We start from the raw sequence: 17,802 nt of genomic DNA, 5'->3' as shown, positions 1-17,802 counted from the left end.
ACTCAAAGGCATTGAATTATATTAAAATCTTCCTCGTTAGTCGTCTATGGATTTTCATGGCAGATGGACATCTCACTATTTCTAAATGCATTGAGACTTTACTTGATTCTTTGTACCTTTCTGGGTTCTTCATTTTCCTATAGCAGTTTCTGTTAGGTTGCTAAATTACTTAAGATCCTCAAATACTGTAAAGCTATTTATTTGGAAAAACTCAAAGCAAGTTATTTTGAAAAACCCAAAACAGGTTAGGGAGCTTATTTACAGGTTTTGGAGATCTAAAGGATGCAATCGAGTTTAATGACTCAACTAAAATTATGTACATGGATCCATAATGAAAGCAGGTTAAGGTGCTTGCCTTGTATGAGGCCCAACTCAGGTTTAATTCCTGGTATCCTATATAGTCCCCTGGACCTGCCAGCGGTGATTCATGAGTGCAGAGCCAGGAATAAACCCTGAGCACTGCCAGGTGTGACCAACAAACCAAATATAAATAAATAAAATATGCAAGATATGATACATATGAATGTGTTTTCTAGTAATGCAATTATAGCTTTCATGAGATTTACATAGCGTTGTGTACCTCACCACTTTTAACCTTTCATACTTAAGATCATGAGCAGTTCTTGATATGTTTTTAATGATGTGATGAACTACAGTGGTCCATGCAATCTTTTATGTAGTTGCCACTCTAATAAAGATATCCTTTGTTGAAATTCATTTATTGAGGTTGGCTTTCATTTAAACCTATTTCTTTTGTATTATCCAACTATAAACCTCTTGGCTATTTAATCACTTAAAAAACAAAAGTCAATAAGCTTTGTATTTAAATAAATAAGTAAAAGTTTAACTTTGCTTATGGTAAATTAAACTGTGCTCAGTTTTAAAATGTGATTCAAATCACCTTAATTAATATATATTCCCCACTTTTTTCATCTTTCTGTAGGAAAAGAAGATTTGAAGTCCATTTCTAAGAAAGAAAAGAAGCAATGACATAATGCCTAGAGTTGAAGACAGTTAAACTGGGTTTGTACTTACTTTTCCATAATGTAACACATTTGTCCTAATTTTATTTTATTTTATTTTATTTTTTGTTCTAACTTTAAATTCTTTTTTAAAAATCAGTTTTTTGGGGGGCTGGAGTGATAGTACAGTGGGTAGGGCTTTTGCCTCGCACACGGCCGACCCAAGTTCGATTCCCAGCATCCCATATGGTCCCCTGAGCACTGCCAGGAGAAATTCCTGAGTGAAGAGCCAGGAGTAACCCCTGTGCATTACTGGTTGTGACCCAAAAATCCAAAAGAAAAATAAAATCAGCTTCTGCTTTGTTTCAGCAGAAAATTTTGTGATTTTGAACCTTGCTTTACTTTTAAAGAGATGATGAAAAATATTAATAGGACATTCTTTATTTTTTTAAGGTTTTGTAGTGTCTCTGTGAATATGAAAGACAAATGATAAAAAGCTAGATAACTGTCTCATTTTCAAATAAGAAGCTTTGGGATTTTTTTGTAAATTACTCAAGGTCAAAAAGCTCTTAGTCAACCTGGAATTCAAACAGATTTGTTGACTCTAAACCCCATTCACCTTCCATTGTATTACAGTGTCCTTTCATTTTATGTAAGCTGGCTATTGTACAGCTGCTGATAACTAAAATTGAGGGTCAGAACCCAATATTCCTTTAATTTAGGACTCTTTCTGATAAATGGAAAGAAAAATACTCTGTATTTTCCAAAGTTTAAGAGAGTGTTCTCCTGTATGGAGTGCTTACTAAATGACAATATCATATGGCCTAAAACTAAACTAGCTCATTTATTTCACAGTAACGAGGGAAATAAACATGTTCTAATGTTGAGACTGAGGCAAAGAGAAGTAATGATTATATAATTAGTAAACAAGCAGAATTAAAATTCACTATTTGGAAAAGTTAGATAGGATTTGGATCATACTGACTTAAATTGCATACCATGCAAGCCAGTTGTATGTATGTTAAACAGTTCAGTCTGTACTCCTTTTTTTGTCATTTAATGTAAACATTGTTAATTGAACTTACCAGCAATTAAGTTACATTTAACAAATTAATATGCACATTTTAATATAAAGGAAGTGGCTAAGAAAGGGTAATTGCTTAAGCTGTAGTTAAATCTGAACTCAGGTTTTAAATCTCCCGAATAGTGAACATTAGCTGATAGAGGAAATGTGAGATAATCAGGCTGGGTCCTTCCTGTTCCCAGTTTTCTTAGTAACTCTCTATTTTAAGTCTTCTAACCCGAAGCTATTTTGTGAAATGAGAAAGCTAATTTTTGCCTAAATTTCTTAACTATAAAATTATACAATTATACATCAATAGTAGAATATTTATGTGCTTCAAATGTAGTATCAAAGAATTTTTAGAAATGGGAAGTCTCTAGAGATCACTTTGTTGAATCTTCCCATATGAAGGGGATAAAAATAGAAGTTCTCAGTGAGCGGCACTTATTTATTTAAAGATTTATTTTAGAGAATACCAAACCAAAACAGAAAAAGGAATTTTAAAAATGTATTTAGTCTATGTTAAATACCAAAAATAATAAAAATAGTAAAATAACAACCCAAAATAATAAAATATGTGTAATTGAATTAAACAGATACTTCTTACCCCTGTCCCACACAAACAGTATAAACCTTCATTTAAAACATTCATAGAATAATATTTTTAAGTGTTAGATCTCAAGAACAGTAAATTCTAAAAAGCAGAGTGGAAACTACAAAAGCCATTATTTTTTCCTCCTGTGTTTATTTTATTTAATTATTTTTATTAAAGAACTGTGATTTACAAAGTTGTTGATAGTTGAGTTTTAGGCATATAATTTTCAACACCAATCCCACCATCAGTGCCAACTTCCCTCCACTAGTGTTCCCATATTCCCTCCCCACCCCTGACCTCTGCCCCATCCCCAAACTGAAAACATGAATGAGAAGCAATTATTTTCTTTCATATTAGGCTTTAAACTTTCAAAGATCTTTCATGTACACTAATCTCATACAAGCCTCAGCATGATCTTGTGATTAAATGTTACTATCATTCTACAAATGAACAAATTTAAGTCCAAGGTGGAATAACTGGGTCTATACATTTTATAGCAATGACAAAAACAGTAGAAATCGCAGAAACAGAGAAGTAAGGAATCTCAAAAATGAGGACCTGTATTTGATTTACTCTTTGTTTTTATTTATTCCTGAATTAGAAATAAGAATAATAGACTTTCAGTATTCTTCTGTTTATCAATAGTGAACTATTTTGGGTTGCTTTTTCTTTAGCAAAATTAACTCAGGAAGGCACTGGTGACGGGATTAATGTTGGAACAATATACACCTGAAATTCAATCATAAATATCTTGTAACTTTGTAATTCACCATGAGTCAATAAAAAGAGAAAAGAAAAAAATAATTCAGAGAGAAACCATGCTTCTTAATAAGGTACTTGTAAATTGTAGACAAGCAAAGAAGTTAATTCATTGAAAAGGATATTCAAAAAATTAAATAAGCAGTTACGTGTGGGAACCTATCCTTTACACCAAATTATTTCATTGCCTTTAGTGATATTAGTTTCATTTTCAGATTATTATCTGAAAACTGGTATAAGGTTGTTAGCAGTTTATCTTTTACATTCTGTATCCAAATTGTGCTTCTTTAAATCTTCTTTAAAAGGAGGCAATTTTCTACATTACATAGTATAGTGGTACATTCTCCTTGCATATGAAAATGTGAGCATCAATAAAATCTCCTTTTTGATTCTTTATTAGGGCCTTTTTTTTTTTTAAGGGAAGGGGACAATACCAGTGGTGCTCAGGGCTGTCTCTGTTTGGATCAATCCTGGCAGTGCTGTGAGGATTCTGTCTTTGCTGGGAGTGGAACTGGGGTCAACAGTTATAAGGAAAGCACTGTAACCCTTGTACTTTGTCTAGCTACCTGTTGTTTTTTTGTTTTTTTAACTACTACCTATATTCTGTTAAACTAATGATGCATGTAATCAATGAAAGTAGTAAAGAATGAAGAAGATGCAAAAGAAAATTTGAAAACAAACTTACAATATATGACTTTTAGAAAAATTTATAATTTTAAGAAAAATATGACTTTTTAAGAAAATGATTTTAAGAAAAAAATATAAGTTTAAGAAAAATTTAATGTGACCTTTCTGAAATCTTTTTTTTTCTTAAAATTACTTTCAAAGATTCTGTTTTTATTTTATTTTATCGTTAAAACTGTACTATTAGGAACAAACATGATAACCTCTCAGTATCTGTATTGCAAACAGATAATTTGTCTGGCGTATGGGGGGGGAGAAGGGAGAGAGGAAGGGAGGGAGAGAGAGAAAGGAGGGAGGGGGGAGAGAGAGAGAGAGAGAGAGAGAGAAAGGAGGGAGGGGGAGAGAGAGAGAGAGAGAGGAGTTTCTTTACTTCTGTTTTTATGTTAAAGAGTTTGACTTCTTGGCTGATGTCTCATTTGTAGTAAAACATTCCTCAGTGTGAATGACAGTTATCAGATTGTTCACTCACATTTGGAAATATGAGTTATTAAAGCAAATGAATTGGCAAAACCAACTCTTAGATTCAGTGAAAACTATGGAGTTTTCCAGCAGGGAAGGAGAGGGTGGGAAGAATGAGCAGAGAAGCTCCTTGGGGTTAGAAAGCACTGGTGTTCTGCAGGCTGGAGTGGTGAGAATTATACACATAAAGAGGTGGGAAGGTAAAGCCCTGAAATACCGTGAATCAATGCTAAGTCAAATAAAAAGTAAAAATGGGGGGAAAATGCTTAGTATACCTGTTGGCCTTGTGATTCAGATTACATGGTTTTGATGTTTTTTAATTAATTATTTCTATAAATAATTTAACACTCTTGAGTTTTGGAGGGAGAAATTTGGTATAATTAAGTATTTTGCCAAGAGATTGATTTCATATTCAGATAAGTCTGCTTTCTTGTATGGAATTTAGTTTCTGTGTCTGGGTACTTTCTAAGAGTGAGATCAATTCTAAATAGATTTTTAGAAGCTCATATCTTTTTTAAAGTCCTGTTCAAGATGACAGTGAGGAGAATATGAGGATGTTGGTTTGTGTGTAGATGTGTGTATTTAAACACAAAGGAAATACGTATTTATTTGCAAGCTTCTTAAAGTTTAACATGACAGTAGAATTATAAGAAAATTATATAAAATTATAAAAACTGATTAGTTTTCCTTTTTAAAGTGTATTTCTATTTAACAATTAAATGGCACTGGTGGCTTCATTTTGTAACTTAATATGTATTTTATTGCTTTTTGGGGGGGGTCACACCCGGCGATGCACAGGGGTTACTCCTGGCTCTGCGCTCAGAAATTACCCCTGGCGGTGCTCAGGGGACCATATGGGATGCTGGGGATTGAACCCGGGTCAGCCGCGTGCAAGGCAAACGCCCTACCCTCTGTGCTATTGCTCCAGCCCCTTAATATGTATTTTAAAGCCAGTGATAAAAGCACCTGCCTTGCAAATATGAGGCGCGAATTTAATCCCTAGTGGTACCACATCGAACATGGTCTTAGCAGCGCTGATAAATAGAAACGCCACTGCCCAGCACTGTAACAGAGTGTGCATTCAGATACACAACCAGGTGTGCATGAACCAGTGCAACTACAGATGTGCAAGCACTGCAGCCAGGACTGTGCACACACATACGTAGGGCAGATGTGTGAGCACTCAACAGGGGCTGCAAGTATAATGCACAAGTTCCACTACTAAATGAGTGCCACCCTTGCAAGAATAGCTTTAAGAACTACAACTAGTCGGCATTCATAGAAAGATTGCATTCATCAGGGGAACATAAAGGAGCAAAATAGGAGACTAGCACCCAAGAATGGCCGAGACTAGTACCAGGAATTTTACTCCATGGCTTGGAGGCCAGCCACACATGCTAGGGGAAAAGGGAGCTCAGATAGAGAAGGGAGCACCAAATAAAGGGTATTGGGAGGTTCCTCTCAGGATGGGAAATGTGTGATGAGAGTAGACTATAGTCCGAACAAGATTGCCACTCAATGTCTCTTTTGCAAACCACAGCACTCAGAAGAAGAGAGATAACAAAAGGGAATGCCCTGCCACAGTGGTAGGGTGGGATGGGGGGAAGGGGAGTGGGAGGGATACTGGGACTGGTGGTGGTGGAGAATGGGCGCTGGTGGAGGGATGGATATTTGATCATTGTATAATTGAAACCCAAACACAAAAATTTGTAAGTCTACAACTGTACCTCATGGTGTCTCACTAACAAAAGTTAAAAAAAAAAAAAAGAAAAAGAACTACGACTTTAATGTGTAGCTCCTCCAGGCAAGCCAAACATTTGAGTGTTGCTAGCACCAAGAGCAAGAATATGTGGCCCTTGTCATTACAACATAAGTGACAAGGGGAAGGCTGGGGACGCTGTGGGGTGGAGAATGAAATAAACTAATTCATTTGTTTTTTTAAAAAATGTTAGGTGATCAAGGAGAGTTATAAAATTTGCCTAAATTTCTAATGCCAGTGCATCTAGAGTTGCTGGTAACTTGAAACTATCAAAGAAAATAGTATTCGCACATAGGTATGCCACCTTTACTTTTATTACTCTTAGAGTGGGAAGACCACAGTGCTGGGGATCATGTTTGCAGGCTATGTGGAGTCGTACCATTATCAGCTCAATGCCTTATGCATGCCAGGCAGGTGCTCTACCTCTGGGCCATATATCCAGGTCCAATTTACATGCATTTAATGTAATTATATGGTGAACTGCACAAGACAACTTTATAATTTTTAAAGAGTAAAGCATAATTTGTTAAACTCAAGAGGAGAACTTTATCCATTTTTTTACTAATACTGGTCTTCTTGCTGATGTTCAATATTTTATCTTTTTTTAATTTCTTTTTAGTTTAGAGAACTTCCTTTAACCATTCTTTAAGGGCAAACCTGCTAGCAGTGAATTTTATTAGTTTAGGTTTAAGAATATCTTGATTTTTTTTTTCATTCCTCAAGGATACACTTTCTTACAGTTTGAAGAATTCTTTGTTGACAGCTCTTTTTCTTTTAGGACTTGAAAAATAAGTGTACCAGTTTCTTATGGCCACTTTGATGTTTGGTGAGAAATTAACTGACATCCAAATTGATAGAGATACTATTTCTTTCTTGCTTCTTTCAAGGGTTTTTTTTTATCATCTTTTATTTTCAGAATCTTACCTATTCTGTGGATTTCTTTGGAATATTATTTTTATATTGGTTAAACTTTTTGATTTTCTGTGTCTTTTGCCATAATTTGGAAACCTTTTAACCATATTTTTTCAGGCTTCCCTTTATCTTTGCTTCTAAGACTCCAGAGACATGATTAGATCTTTAGTTTCACAGACCGAGATTCTTTTGTTTATATTGTCCATTTTTATTTTATTGCTTAGATTGGGTAACTTCTATTTTATCTTTTAGTTCTCCCATTCTTCTGCCCCTGGGCCTATCTGTTGGTAGTTCTTGTGAGCTATTCCCTGCCTGGTGTTCAGGAATCACTCTGGTGGTGCTTGGGGGACCATGTGTGTCAGCAGTCAAATCTGCAGTGCCTGCAAAGCATGTGTACCAGCCCTTTATCCCATCTCTCTGGCCCCCATTGACTTTTTAAAAATTTTTTGTTATTTTTATTTCATTCTTATATTCTGTTTCTTTGCTCTGACTTTGTTTTCAAGCGTACTGTAAAATTTTAGATTTATATTCATTGTGTTACTAATTTGTTCACTGAAACACTTTCAGTGCTGATTTTATGAAGTATTTCCTTATCATCACTAATTTGAAATTCTTGTAAATATTCTTAAATCTATCTCACATTGGTATTAGTATCCTTATTGGCTTTTCTTATTCAAGTTTAGGTTTTCCTGATGCTTGGTATAAGTGATTTCCAATGAAAATTTGGACACTGTGGTGGTATGTCATGAGACATTGCATCTTATTTTAATCTGTTTTAGCATGTCTCTTTGACAACCACCCTGTGTGGTTGTAAGGGAGCTGCCTCATTACCTCCACGTAGAGTTTAAAATGCACAGTTTCACTTGCAATCTAGGGAAGAGACTTATTACTTCTGGTTGGGGTGGAGGGTTCCCACTACCGACTAGGCCTCCTTTGACACCAATCATGCAAAATGCCTAGGAGTGAAATTGGTAGACAATGTCATTGTTTTGTTTAATTCTGAAAAACAAAAGCCACATTTTTAAAAGTAAATTTTACATGCCAGTCAGAAATATATGAGCATTTCAAATCCTTACATTAATATCAGGGCCAGAGCCATAGCATAGCGGGTAGGGCATATGCCTTGCATGCAGCCGACCCAGGTTCAATTCCTCTTTGTCCCGTCCCTTCCCCCGCCCCCGAGAGCTCAGCAAGCTACTGAGAATATCGCGCCCGCACAGCAAAGCATAGCAAGCTACCTGTAACGTATTCAGTATGCCAAACACAGTAACAAGTCTCACAATGGAGACATTACTGGGCCTGCTCGAGCAAATCAAAATAAGAGATTTACCAAATATATTTTGTGTGTTTATTTTATTTTTTATTTTATTTTTTAAATTTTTATTAGTGAAACACCATGAGGTACAGTTGGAGACTTACAATTTTTTGTGCTTGGGATTCAGTTATACAATGATCGAGTACCCATCCCTCTACCAGTGCAGTGCCTATTCTCCACCACCATTAATCCCAGTATCCCTCCTTCACCCCATCCCCCCACCCCACCCTGCTTCTTTGGCAGGGCATTCCCTATTGTTCTCTCCTTTTGGGTACTGTGGTTTGCAAAAGAGGAATTGAGTGGCAATCATGTTTGGTCTAGAGTCTACTTTTAGAATGCATTTCCCATCCTGGGCGGATCTTCCCAACACCCTTTATTTGGTGCTCCTTTCTCTGTCTGAGCTGCCTTTACCCCTAGAGTGTGCGGCTGACCTCCAAGCCTTGGAGTAAACCTCCTGGTACTTATCTCGGCTATTCTTGGGTGTTAGTCTCCTATTTTGTTACTTTATGTTCCCCAGATGAATGCAATCTTTCTATGTCTATCCCTCTCTTTCTGACTCATTTCGCTTAGCGTGATACTTTCCATGTAGTACCACTTGTATGTAAATTTCATGACTTCATCCTTTCTAACAGCTACATAGTACTCCATTGTGTAGATGTGCCAAAGTTTCTTTAACCAGTCATCTGTTCTCGGGCACTGAGGTTTTTTTCCAGATTCTAGCTATGAGATTTACAAAATATTTTTCACTATATTTCTCTTTCCATTTATATCCTTGAATATAGAATGCTTATGACCTACTTATAACCCTTCAATGTTATTGCTTACCGATTCTATCATTTTTGTTATTTCTTGGTCTCTCAAAAGATATTTTTCTGGTTAAGTAATCTCATTTTTCTGCTTCTTTACATGTTGATTAACTTTTAATTAAGTAAAAAATATTTGTGGGGGCTGGAGCAGTAATACAGCAAGTAGGGTGTTTGACTTGCATGCGGCTGACCTGGCATTCCCAGCATCCCATATGGTCCCCCAAGCACAGCCAGGAGTAATTCATGAGTGCAAAGCCAGGAATAACCCCCGTGCATTTATGGGTGTGACACCCCCCCCAAAAAAATTGTGAATTTTACACATTGAGTTCTTGACTTTGTGGAATTCTTTGAAAGATCGTTGGACATTTTCCTGACACACATCTAAAATTGCACCTAAACCATCTAGGGTTTCAAGTTCCTTTCCAAAAAGTCTAGTAAACATTTCTGTGGTGGTGATGTTGGGGGGATGGGTGGAGCGCCATCCAAGTGATGCTCAGGAGGCCTATAAGATCCTTTAATGTTTCTCAGTCAACCCAGTCAATGCCCAGACCAGAGATTACTGGGGCTACACCTGGGAGGGCTTTTGGCCTCTAAGGCTTTGTCTAGTGGTGCTCAGGGATCAAACATAGGTTGGGCATGTGCTAGACATGCAGCTGTACTATACTAACAGCTATACTATCTCTTGGCCCCTAGTGTAGTTTTTATTGGGACAAGGTGGAGCACGTGGGTGAGACCCAGTGTTTAATTCCTGGCACTGTATGTTCTCCCAAGTTCCCCAACACAAGTGAACAGTGTAAACCTGGTGTCCCCAGGCATAGTTGAGAGTAGTGCCTGACCCCTGAGCAGGCCCATATTTTCAAGAGTGGCCCTAGTATCTCCAGGCACCATTGTGGAGGCAGCTATAAAAAGTTAATAAGGACATTCCTAAACTTTAGAGAGACTTTTACTGTCGGATTTCATTTCCCTTGCATATGTGTAGGGCTCTTCTGGAACGTACTACATTGTCTTGTTTGTTCAGCGAACTTTTCTTCTGTTTCCTTGAAATTTGCTGAATTATTAGCTCCATATCAGCTCTAGGAATATTTTTCTTTCAACTCCTTGGTTCGTTTCTCTTCTGAGAAGTTCTTGTCTGGTCTCAAGAAGTTTTACCATTTCATATACAGGATTTATCTAACTAAACACTTAAGGGAAACTTCATATAGTATGCTCGAACCCTTTCCTTTTTCTTTGGAACTCTTTCTTTGTTCATAAATTCTTGCCATTTTGACTTCCTTTGAATTTTTTTCTTTGTCTTCTCAAGTCAATAAGATTGCATGGTTCTGGGTTCTTCCTGTCTAGTAGTGGAGTGGTGAATTTTTGACTTGGGCAGGGCTGTCCTAGTGTGCTTCCCCTTTCTCAGGGTCACAGTCCCACACTACCTATGCCTGAAAATAGTCCTTTTCTGTATTTTATACTTTTTTTTAGCTGTTTGCAATGGGAAGATTATTCTTGACTTGTCCACTCTCTCATGGCCATAAGTTGAATTACCCTAGTGAATTTTAGTGCAAACCCTTTACAAAATTCTTCAACTACCATATAATTATTTTAGTTGATTCAGTTTTCCTCAGTATTGTAAATGATCATGTGTCAGCTCTAGAAGTTATTTATTTTTTAATTCAAATAATCATTACAAATTCTAAATCAGAAACTAACCCAAAGTAAGTACTTATACAAATAAATTTCACAGTCTGGGAAAATGAATTTTTGAGTATATGAAAATTTTTTAGTAGTTTAGAATAAGTCATTATAACTATAAAATCATTAGCATTTTAGTAGGAGTATTTCAGTGGGTAGGGACTAAAATGAACTATCTGAACTATAACTTTATATTATTGCCATATATGTATATGTATCCCACATACATATATCTCTTATAACAGGAAACAGCAAATATAATCTGTATAAGATCATGCTCTCTCTATATTTTAGATGTTATGGGCTCTATAGTCATAGCTCTACTGGTCATAGCTCTGCTGTTATGCTCAAAAGTAACCATAGACAGCACATTAAAACAAGAGGCTGTATCTTGACAAAACTTTAGCTATATAAAATAAAGTCAGATTTTTATGTTTCAAAACAGGATTTTTATTTTGATTTTTTTCCAGATTGTTTAAAAATGTAAAAACTATTCATGTCATTCAGACCATACATATGCATAAAGGGATTTTCATGGTTTTATAGCCCTGCCATATATAATTGAAAACCTCTGTTACTGACTATAGGATTCTTAGTAGTCTGTTGTTTTACAATTCTGATACTTTTATTTCAACTTTTTCCTAGTATTCTGGTCCTATAGGAATTTAGGAGATTTTATGATCAAATATAACATTAGAGGTTCTTTAGCCAATGGGGAGTTAGCTCTAAGGTCTAATTTATTTTACTCCAAAACTCTTTCCTTTTACAGATGGCTAAAATTTTTTTCTTTTAACATAGTAAGGGAACAAGAAACAGTCAAAGTCATCAGAACTATAGGTTTTGTCTATAGAAATGAGCTTACAGGGGGTTAAGGAATTGGGACATTCTGAAGGGAAGTGAGCTCTCTGGTAATGGGCTTGGCATTGGAGTCATATCTATATACATGAAAAATATGTAGATATGCATGAAAAGTATGACATGTACATATAAAGGATTGTAAATCCAGGTATATAATAAAAATTTTATAGGGATAAAATTATTTTCTTCCTGTTTTCAATATTTGAAAAATTACCTTAGCAATTTTCCAAAATCAGCATATATAGCCAAATCCTGAATTTAGTTATTTTTTGATGGTTTTCTGGAATTCATAAATCAAAGGCTCCCAACCTTACATTATTTTTTTCCCTTTTATGCTGTCCCACTTAAGAGATCTAGAAGATTTTTCCTCCACTAGCTCATACTTTTGTGACCACCCCTCTTTTCTTCATGACATTTGTTTCTATAATGACTTCCACAAAACCCTGTTAGCTATTTAGGACACAAATTTTACTCCATACTCTAAAGTGTATTATTTTTATTCTACAGCATATCATGTAGGACATTGTTAAGGCCTCTTTGAATGCTCTGAATTTGTTTTCTGTTTTAAAGAAAATTCTTTTATTGTTGTTGTTTTAAATGGGGGCTACACTCAGTGGTGCTTATTCCTGGCTCTGTGTTCAGGGATCACTCCTGGTGGACTTTGGGAAGCCAGGGATTAAGTCCACGTTGGTCACATGCAAGGCAAATGCCTTACTTGTACTATTGCTCTGCTCCCAGTATTTGTTTTCTAATACCTACAGCAATATTGACATACACAGTCCATGATTTTGTTTATTACTGTGTGTTCATAAAATTAGTTCAAGCCACACATGGTAAGAATTATTATGTAGTTCATAATCTATAATTATAAAGTGATAGCACAGCGGTAGGGCATTTGCCTTGCACGCAGCCAACATGGCCGACCCGAGTTCTATTCCTCCGCCCCTCTCGGAGAGCCCGGCAAGCTACCGAGAGTATCTCGCCCGCACGGCAGAGCCTGGCAAGCTCCCCGTGACGTATTCGATATGCCAAACACAGTAACAACAAAGTCTCCAATGGAGACGTTACTGGGCCCGCTCGAGCAAATAATTATAAAATTATTTTATTTATTTATTTGGGCTGGAGCAATAGCACAGTGGGTAAGGCATTTGTCTTGCATGCAGCCGACCCGGGTTTGATTCCTTCGCCCTTTTGGAGAGCCTGGCAAGCTACCGAGAGTATCTCGCCTGCACGGCAAAGCCTGGCAAGCTCCCCATGATGTATTCGATATGCCAAAAACAGTAACAACAAGTCTGACAATTTGTTGTGAGACATTACTGGTGCCCACTCGAGCAAATCAGTGAACAATAGGAGGACAGTGCTACAGTGCTATTTATTATTTATCTATTTAATGCTTTTTGGGTCACACCTAGCAATGCACAGGGGTTACTCTTGTCTCATGCACTCAGGAATTACTTCTGGCAGTGCTCAGGGTACCATATGGGATGCTGGGAATTGAACCCAGGTTGGCCGGGTGCAAGGCAAACGCCCTACCCACTGTGCTATTGCTCCAGCCCATACAATTGTTAATTATAAGTATGTTTTCCTTCTTTAAGTATGTGATTAAGTTTCTTTTTGGTAATGAGCAAAATTCTGGTAGTTCTAGAAAAGTGGCTTGGGTTTCAGTAGATGCCACTGCTCTACCAGTGAGCAGGTAGAATCATAACTAAATTTTTATATACTTAGGGAATACTTTTCCAGCTTTCATGTCTTCATAGTATTTTGCTAACACATTGTTGTTGATTGGTACACCATCCAGGAAAAATAAAGGCAGCTTACTTTTGTTTTGTTTTTGCTAGCACAAAGAGAAAATCTTTACATTCAAACAAAACTACAATATGGATTAGAGGTCAGAGAGATAGTACAGTGCGTAAGGCACTTACTTATCTTGCACATGACCTACTCGGGTTATATTCCTACGACTTCCTATGGTCCACTGAGCATGACCATATGTGGCCCAAAGACAGACAGACAGATAGACAGACAGACACACATACACAATTGGTTTTGCCAAAAATAGAAAGTCATGTGTGAAAAGTGAACATTCAAAGAGAATTTGCATAGTAAGTCAAAAACTAATATATTTGAAATAATTGTTTATTGTTATTGTTATATAGGAATAATATTGTGAAATTATGCCAGTTTTCACATCCTTTGAGTGTTGTGTTACTTGATATTTTCTTACAAAATCTTATTTCACTGTTTTGATGATTAGAAACATTTTTCCATGAGCATTATAAGCTCATTTATGTCTCACAACATGTATGCTTTCTGTCTGAAATATACTAAGTCTTTCCATGATATAACTCATTTTATCCTGTTTTTTGGCATGCACACTTTCTTCTCTGAGGCTCTTTCTTAATGTAATGTGTAAAATGGCATTTTCACCTTCCTAATCTTTAGCTTCCAATTTAAGAGCATTTATCAACATCAAAATTTGTTTCTCTATTCTAGAATGTATCTTTATTCAATGAGAGGAGATCTCTTGCTTTATTTGTTATCTGTCTTTCTACTTAGAATACTACCTTTCATGTAGTGGACCTCAAGTTTTAATTTATATATATATATGGTTGGAAGGATGAATACATAAAAACATGTCTAATGCATCATTTTTAGAAAGACCTGGTTTAGCGCTATCTTCCTTTTTTTTCTCTTGCAGAAATATTGCTGAATTTAGAAAATAAAGAATGAGAAGCAGAGAACAAAGAACATTCATCTTACAAGCACTTTGAAATTTTTAAGGAATGTAATGTCAGCTGCTAAAACCACCTTTGTCACCATAATGGATGAAGTACTTCAGATTTAAAAGGTAACCAGCATTCTATAATGTTAGGTTCCTACCAAAAATGTTAGATGACTTGAAAATATGTCTTTATTTTGGGGGGAGGAAGATGGGAGGGGTAACTTCCAGATGTACCCAGGGCTTATTCCTGGCTCTGTGCTTGTAGAATGCTCATGGGAACATATATAGTATCAGGCATAGAACCCAGGTCGCCTCATGAAAGGCAAGTGCCCTACCCATTGTACTATTTCTCCAGCACCAAATAGATTTCTTTTTAATTTTATATATTTACCTTACAAATACCAAAGTATAGATAAAGCATCTAATTTTGTAACTTACTTAACACAGTCCAGTTTTTAGGTTTTTTTCCTTTTTTTGCATAAAATTGGTCAAAAGAATTTGTGGGTTCCCCCTCTAGTTCTGAACATCTTACCTTGGAAATAAATAAATTTGAATAAGAATATCACAATATTCCTTAAAATCTGAACATAATTTGTAAACAAATTTTCTTTAGGAGTCTAAATATTATATGTATCCTATGACATAGTTTTCACACTCTTAAACTCCTCCTCCCACACTCCCAGTTTTTTTGTTTATTTGTTTTTGTTTGGGGCCACACCAAGCAGTGCTTAGGGAATATTCCTGTATTCTCACATGTGACCCCTGGGCTTGGTGGGGGACCATATTAATGCCAAGGATTTGAACTGGGATTGGTTGGATGCAAGCAGTGCCTTAACCGCTATACTATTTCTCTGACTCCCACATTCTTAGACCTTTTGTCCAGAAAATTAGAAACATATATCTGTGCAAAATTAGGTATTTGATAGTTCATACCAGCTTTTATTTCATTAGCTTCAAATTGGACACAGTTAAACTGTCCTACAAGAGGTAAATATTAGGTACTACTGTAGCTTAGTGGGCTGAGCATGTTCTTTGCATATGTGCGGCTGGATTTTATTCCAACATGATCCTGAGCACTGTTAGGAGCTGCCCCTGAGCCAGGAGTAGTCCCTGAAATACTCAAGGACATCATGCTGATGAACTTGGGGAGCAGAAAAATGGGCCAATGATCTAAGGTGCTTTCTTGGCAAGCACAAGGTTGTAAGTTCAAACCTTGGTGCTACTGTAAGAGCTGAGATGACCAGAATGGTCCTTCTCTTGTATATCTGGTGTGAAGACTCTAGAAGGCTTCAGTAACTTAGAGCACCCGAGGCAAGCATGAAGTCCTAAACTTTATTTCACTTCATTTTGGAGTAGTAGTAACATCCTGGTGATCCAGACCACATAAGCTAGACTCCCTAGTAACAGAAGAAGAAGAAAAGAAAGTGAGTCTCAAAGGGTCACATGATGTATGATTTCATGTATTAACATTATCAACTTTTTTAAGTTATAGTGATGGTAGGGCTGGAGTGATAGTATAGTGGGTAGGGCATTTGCCTTGCACGCAGCCAACCCGGCCGACCTGAGTTCATTTCCTCCGCCTTTGATTCCTCCGCCCCCCTCAGAGAGCCCAGCAAACTACCGACAGTATCTCACCTGCATGGCAAAGCCTGGCAAGCTACTCGTGACGTATTCAATATGCCAAACACAGTAACAACAAGCCTCACAATGTTACTTGACCGGCTCAAGCAAATCGATGAACAATGGGAGGACAGTGACAGAGACAGTGACAGTGATGGTAACAGTTATCTCTATGGATTAGGGATCTTTGAGGGATAGGAGTGTGGGTATGATTAAAGAAATTGTACAAAGAAAATCTTTTCTGGGGCCAGAAGGATAATACTGTGGGTAGGGCATTTTGCCTTGTATGTGACCCACCCAGGTTCAATCCCCAGTATCTCATATGATCCCCCAAGTACTGCCAGGAGTGATCCCTGAACACAGAGCCAGGAGTAAGCCTTAAGCACTGCCAGGTGTGTCCCACACCACACACCCCCAAAAGTAAAGAAAGAAAAAAGAAAACATTTACTTTAAATGAATAATTCTATGCCTTGATTTTGGTGATGGCTACAGTCAACTATACACGCATGTGATAAAATAACATGGAATATATACAGATTGTACCAAGTCAGTTTCTTGATTTTGATGATGTATTGCATTTATTGTAAGCTGTAACTATTGGGTTTGTTAAAGGGTTCATGGAACCTCTATGTCAGTCTTTATAACTTTCAATAAATCTCAAATTTGAAATAAAACAGTTAAAATAATCCTAGCATGGATTAATAAGTATGATCCAAAAATCCCAGTTCTCTGAAATGCAAAGTCATGTTGCCTCTGAGTTAATGAAATTAAAAGTGAATAGTACAGATACCTAATTGGGAGCTCTCAAGGTGGAGCTTGAGAGCTGGACTTCAAATTCTCAAATTGAGCTCAAGATGGACTTCAAATTCTCCCCCATCCTATCTGGTCACAGTTGTCTGATTTTGCTTAAAAGTTGTTAGGTGCACTTTAAAGTCTTGACTGCTTGGCAGATTACCAGGACAAAGTCACTGATTCCAAAAATATCCCAGATACGACCTTAGGGATGCTGAGATCCACCTTCTGCATATGGGCTGCTAGATTCTATCCACAAGGTTTTCTTGGAGGGTCTGCTTACTCTTTTCCACAAGGTTCTCACTCCTCTCACATTATCACTGTCACCCATCCTATCCATAGAAACAACTTTTTTGGAAAACATGTTGAGTATAACAATAGTCAATTGCATAAAATTTTTTACTTATCTATAGGTTCTACTCATTTATCAATTTTCTCAAACCACAACCTAGTAAATACTAACTTTTGGAGATTTTTCTTGAGAAGAGTATTATGTGACCCTACTTTGTTTTCTTTTTTCTTTTCTTTTTGGCCTTTTTGGCCATACCCTATGATTCTCAGGACTTATTCCTGGCTCTGTACTCAGGAATTACTCCTGGTGGTGCTCAGGGGACCATAAATGGGATGCCAGGGAACAAACCCAGGTTGGCCTTGTGCAAGACAAATGCCCTACCCCAGCGCTGTACTATCGCTCTGGCCCTGACTTTGTAATATGAGGAAAACCAAGAAGAGAACAGTAGGAATTATTTCATCTCAAGTTCATTGGATCATAATCTGTTGGACTTTTGGGTGATAATGGTTCGACATCTTTTGGGTCATATC

At 36.8% G+C, this 17,802-nt stretch overlaps 1 protein-coding gene across 2 annotated transcripts in view; it reads left to right on the top strand.

Moving 5' to 3' along the window:
* Window positions 1–17,802, top strand: part of PEAK1 (pseudopodium enriched atypical kinase 1) — a 268,078-nt gene that overhangs the window by 99,423 nt on the left and 150,853 nt on the right. The window contains exons 3-4 of one of the 2 annotated variants that reach the window (XM_056128745.1): window positions 944–1,023; window positions 14,545–14,713. The gene's annotated coding sequence lies outside the window, so the exon portion shown is untranslated. The remainder of the gene's footprint in view (window positions 1–943; window positions 1,024–14,544; window positions 14,714–17,802) is intronic. The other variant, XM_056128746.1, reaches the window with a different exon arrangement.

The sequence above is a fragment of the Sorex fumeus genome, unplaced genomic scaffold (genome assembly GCF_029834395.1).
Source record: "Sorex fumeus unplaced genomic scaffold, SorFum_2.1 ptg000067l, whole genome shotgun sequence".
Classification (NCBI taxonomy): Eukaryota; Metazoa; Chordata; class Mammalia; order Eulipotyphla; family Soricidae; genus Sorex; species Sorex fumeus.
The sequence above is the reverse complement of the archived record's forward strand: the minus strand, read 5'-3'. Positions and strand labels throughout refer to the sequence as shown.